This window comes from Rhipicephalus sanguineus, unplaced genomic scaffold (assembly GCF_013339695.2).
Source record: "Rhipicephalus sanguineus isolate Rsan-2018 unplaced genomic scaffold, BIME_Rsan_1.4 Seq703, whole genome shotgun sequence".
Lineage (NCBI taxonomy): Eukaryota > Metazoa > Arthropoda > Arachnida > Ixodida > Ixodidae > Rhipicephalus > Rhipicephalus sanguineus.
The window spans coordinates 10847-16367 of record NW_023615805.1 but is presented as its reverse complement, the minus strand read 5'-3'; the positions used below and the strand labels follow the sequence as shown (position 1 = coordinate 16367).

Genomic DNA, 5521 nt, shown 5'->3' with positions numbered 1-5521 from the left:
AGCACTCGAAAATATGTTGGCATTTTCGTTCTTATCAGCCGCCACACGTTGATATGTACGCTCCTTGTCTACATGCGGAGCGCGCTTAGCCTTCAACATGGCGGAAATGCACACAGCGGCCGCTAGATGGCAGCAGATTTTGCATAAGGTCTATAGGTGCTATGTGTCCAAACTGTCGCAATCTAGTGATGAAAAGAAATGCCTACCACTCATTATGGCTTGCCCGGGCTTGCAGGAAGTATGCTCCTATCTTGTACTGCAATCTGTCCTCTGTGTCGGTGCCATGAACAGCTCTCATCGCTGATACATGCATAATAGATACCACAAGGAAATGTTGATTTTCACTCAAGACAAACCCAACCACACACAGATAGTGAGTACCAAACATGTCCTCAGGCAAGTCTATATTCATATATTAAAGAGATCGATCCTTGAATGAAGGGATCAGGGTGCAATAAGAACAGGTATTAGTGGACCAGCCACTTGCAGACTATTGAAAGAGTGCCATTGCGTGTTCAACATTCACACATGTACACAGTAAGCAATCAGTCATGGGCACGTTACCAGTAAAATGTAACAGTGTTACAGTTACCTAAGCCAAAAAAGTGGGATAGGTTTCAAACAGGAGAAAGTGCCTCAGACAGGCTGGCCGACGTTTCCATAGGGGGACCTATCTTTATCGAAGGCACCTTGTCATCCTTGGCGTGTTAGTTTTAAAGGGTTAGTGTTGACGTCATGTCTAGCGGTGGTGCTTGTCGCTGTTGGTAATTGCTGCCTGGAAAGAGAAAACTAGAGAGAGGAGTGTAGCCCTTGCCACATCATTTCAAGAAAGTTTGCAACGGCGCTCAGGCCTCTCATCTCAGAAGTAAGGGGAGCTGCAAAGAAGGAAAAAAAAAAGCAAGAAAAAGGAGAGAAAAAAAGAAAAAAAAATGGAAAAGGGGGGGGGGGGTCTACTGAGCGAGAGCCGTCAAAGGCAAAAAAAAAAGAGTGGAGTATGAAAGCCACTTGGAAAGGCTGCAGAAGGGCGGCACGTCTAGCCCTCACAAAGGGCTGCAGAAGATGGTGGGTAAGGCAACTACAGGCGGGGAAAGCGGGCGGCGTACTTTTAAAAGCCCACATGTGGAATTTAAGTGATATTGAGAGGGGTGTCTGAAAAACACGTGCTTGATGGGTGAAGTCATTGGCTCTGTTAAAGTAACTGTTACAGTTACAGTTACAGAGTTTCCAAAAGTAACCTGTTACAGTTACACTTACTGTGACAAGTAACGTCGTTACTTTGTTGCAGTTACTGTGACGAAGTAACGTCGCTACTTTTCCGTTACTGTATAAAATAAATAATAGATTACAAACCAAACGATAGAATTCATTTATTAAATATGTATGAAGGCATGCGGGCAGTCAAAATTGCACGTGGTAAAACCCTAGACGAAGTAAACCTAATAGGGGGCCAAACACAAGCATTTGTTGTGTACACCTCATTTTGTTGCATCAATTTTGTTGTTCATGCACCGTTGGTGAAAAAGGGAATTTATTTGCAAATAATAATAACAAATGTCCTCTGATACTCAAAATGGAAAATGTGGTTGATGCACTAGAACGACAGCAGTATCATAGGATGTTTATTAACGACACCCAGAAGCGCATGCAAATAGCAACGGAGAGTGTGTGACGAATGAAGACGACGTCCATTGTGTCTGTTCCATATATATGTTCAAGGTGTATCAGACCCTGTTCGGTTAGCTTTGCGTCCGCTGGGCATACAAACCGTTTCTAAGTCCCGTTATACTCTGGGGCATGTGTTCGCGAAACCCAAAGATTGCACACCTGCAGACGATCAGAGTAGGGTGATATACAAGCCCGATGCGGGCATTGCGACGCGACTTGCATCGGCGAAACGGGAAGGAAAGAATCAACGAGGCTTAAAGAAGGCAAACGGGATGTTGTTAAAGCAACTCATGCAACGCATTCTAAGATGGAGCTTGTTTAACACTTCCGGAGAACAGGGCATAGCTTTGACGTAAACACTGTGACGACGCTGGCTCGTGAACGAAGGTGAGGGGAAGGAACTCCTGGAATCGCGGTTCATTCGCCGCGACGCGTCGGCTTGCAATATAGTTACTGTATATGGCACCTTTAGGAGCCATGTCGTAGCATATATAGTAACTATAGTCGGATACAACTTAAGAAGTCAGGAGAGACTAAAGAAAAGAAATAGTCCCGCTCATGCACGCGCCGATGTTCTCCAAAGGCGAAGCCACCGCCATCCCGCTCATGATGTCCGTCCCGAGTGCGCGCCCATTGGTGCAGGCTTGTGTTCATCTGCCTTTGAGGAGAAAATGCCGCTGACTTCTAAAGTTGTATCCGACTATAACATGCAACAACCACATTCCCCTACTGGTTTACACGGACTGTATGGGACACTGGTCGATCTCCGCAAATTTTTTCTTTCTTTCCTTTTCTTTTTCTTGTTGCCAGTGTATACTGAGGATGTCACATGCATAGGAGGCAAAACGTCCATGTGATTTTGTTAATAATTGTTGTATTAAGTTGGAGTAAACCTTTTACAATTAGTTTCAAAGAGGTTTTGAAAAATTACTTAGTTCACAGTATTTGTGCCTCTCAACCGTTTCGCGCTCTGCTGCTTTCTAGCCGTCAGTCAAACACGATTATTGCGCAGCCTCGGACGAAGGAGAATATAAACTTGGCGTCGTGATGTTCCACCGGTACACCAAGAACCGAGCTAGAAGCTCAAGTGACAAAAAGGATATATATACGCCGGAAAAAAAAAACTACTTGAATTTAGCAAGTTGTTCAGTTCCAACATGATTGACTTACGACATGTAGTTTACAAGTAAACTTAAGTTGTGTTAAAGACTGACTGCTGACCTCGGTCTTCTGCAGGGTAGATAATTCTCTAAGCGACCTCCACCCCTAAATTGGTAGGGGAGCCGTGCTGTGGAAAGATGAAAGGTGGAGAGGATATGGGAAAGTAACTGTAACGGTATTTCCCATTACAGTTACTCTGTAAAAAAGTAACAGTGTTACCGTTACAAGTTCCTATAAATTAAAAGTAACTAGTTACAGTTACAAGTTACCGAAAAAAGTAACTAGTTACCGGTAACGCGTTACTAGTAACTAGTTATTGCCCAAGACTGTAAGGAATACCCGAAATATGCACATAGCCCTATGGGCGATCCACATGAAAATAACGATATGCACACTTTTATCGAAATATAAAAAAAATGAAAGAGTGTGCGTGGTCCATGTGCACTTGGTGTGAGGTGGGAATGAGCCATGCATATTGTATTGCATCATGAATGTAAGCCATTCAGGGAACAAACTTTTGGTTCTCTAAAGCGAATTCCCGTGTAGTTTGTCTTGTAGAGTTGAGCTGTCAATTTGATTTCATTTTAAGTTATGTAAGGCCTTCACAAAACCGATAATATTTTCCAACTTTCTGTGAACTTCTGGAAACATATATGAGAATTGAGATCTTTTTCTTTTAATTTATGACCTTACAAAGCTCAATAAACCCTAAATCACTGCATACTAAACCTTGGTTATGCATTTAAGTAAGAGAGCAATATTGGTACTATGCTAAGTAAAAAAAAAGCGTGAAAATACAATAACTTAAAGCACCACACAATAAAGCAACATTCTCGCAACATGAGCACAATCTAAGTTATTTGTGATAGAGAACCTCGTGTGCTTAAAGATGCTAAGAAAAAATATATAATGGCAGAACACGAGCTCACGCATATTTTCTCAAACACACAATATTGAAACAAAGAGTAGCATGTGTTAGCTTAATTAACCTAATTGAATTGACATATTCGTCTACTAACACTATTTGATATAAACATGTGCTTCTTCACATTAAGTACGCATTTGTTGGAGTGTGCACTTAGTACCAGTACGTAACGTAATTCACTCAAATACATTACTTCGAGTGAGCTCCTTTAAAACATTTATGAGGCAGCTAGGTTAAAATCCTAACCACAAAACAACTGCATGGATTTCTGGCGAAAAGCTCGGGGACGCAACCACGAAAACATATCCATCATCGTGTGCGCGTGTCAGGGCTGTGTGTTTTGCTATCACGTCAGGGGCGTAGCCAGAAATTTTTTTCGGGGGGGGGGGGGTTCAACCATACTTTATGTATGTTCGTGCGTGCGTTTGTATGTGTGCGTGCCTATATACGCAAGCAAAACTGAAAAATTTCGGGGGGGGGGGGGTTGAACCCCCCCCAACACCCCCCTTGGCTACGCCCCTGTATCACGTCCCCAGTCTTGTGATAATTTTGCGTGTTATTGCCGAGTTTGGTGAACTCTCGCATCACCACAGTTAAAACATTATGGGACGACCCCATGTGTTTAAAAGCACACACTTTCTAACGGCGACAAGGGATTCTAGAAACACTCTCAAGCGATGATCTCGTACAGTAAACAGTCAAGGAATAACAGCACAACGACACGAGGCCTGCATGATCGAAGCATAAGATTGCGTAGCGCAATGCGCATCCTTCAAACATGTCATTTATGGTGGTGTATATAAGAGCACCCAAAGCACAAACCATACCTGCCTATCGGGTATCTGTTGATCATCCTCGCTGTGCCAACACGACGGTTCCTGCAAACAGTTTTCATGCAATGAAGTAACAAAGTTACGTAGCTTCAGCGACCTTCTTCAACTTACCCAAGTTTGGCACAGTCGCTCGTCAAAAGGCTCAAGCTTCCGCTCCTGTGGAACCGCGGTCGCCGCTTGTCAAAACACTCGGACGCGGATTGTCTTCGGAAGTACACTCGATCACTCGATCAACGTGAGTAATCGATGAACGAAGCAAGAAAGCACTTTTGAGCGCGGACACAAAGCTGTGCGTCCCGTGAGGCTGTGTTGAGTGGCAACGAACAACGACCATCATCCGCCACTGGATCAAGGCAGGAGAACGCCCCAACACGCGGAAAATGCCCAGTCGACGAATGTCGCGTACGATAAGCACGCAATAAACGCACACAATACACGATAAACATGTAAGCGCGGCACACATGTGTTCACGGGAAGCTGGTGGTGCTCCGGCAGTACGAGACCTGTTGCAACTGTTAGCTTACAGTCTAAACCAAAAAGAATGTAGGTGGCAGCAGTGTCGTGATATGCTACAGGCCATAATTTTTATTAAAAATAAAACGTATTTGTGGCTTTTCACACAGGCGAAGGTCAGGGAGGCGGGGCTCTGTATATAAGCGTTGCGTCCGCCTTTCGCGTCGGGCCCCATATAAGCGTTGCGTCCGCTCGAGCCATTTCCGCCTCGGGCTCCATATAAGCGTTGCGACCGCTCGCGGCCGCATATAGCGGGCCCAATCCGTCACCGCAGAATTTGTCACGCTTAATGGCGATTGAAGGGCCGCTTATATGCAGTACGTTGTGGTGGAATAAAAATGGGCCGTTTATGTGCCGGACGTTATACGGAACTTGAATAAGAGTGTACGTTTGCCTCATGCGACTGCGTAATTTGTATCGTTGG

General features: G+C 44.3%; 1 long non-coding RNA gene across 1 annotated transcript; it reads right to left on the bottom strand.

The window, feature by feature from the left end:
* Positions 1-273: 273 nt before the first annotated feature.
* LOC125756771 (uncharacterized) lies at positions 274-5083 on the bottom strand. Its single transcript, XR_007414734.1, has 3 exons — positions 4696-5083; positions 4579-4629; positions 274-300 (listed from the first exon to the last, which is right to left on the bottom strand). It is a non-coding gene; the product is annotated as an uncharacterized LOC125756771 (long non-coding RNA).
* Positions 5084-5521: the final 438 nt, after the last annotated feature.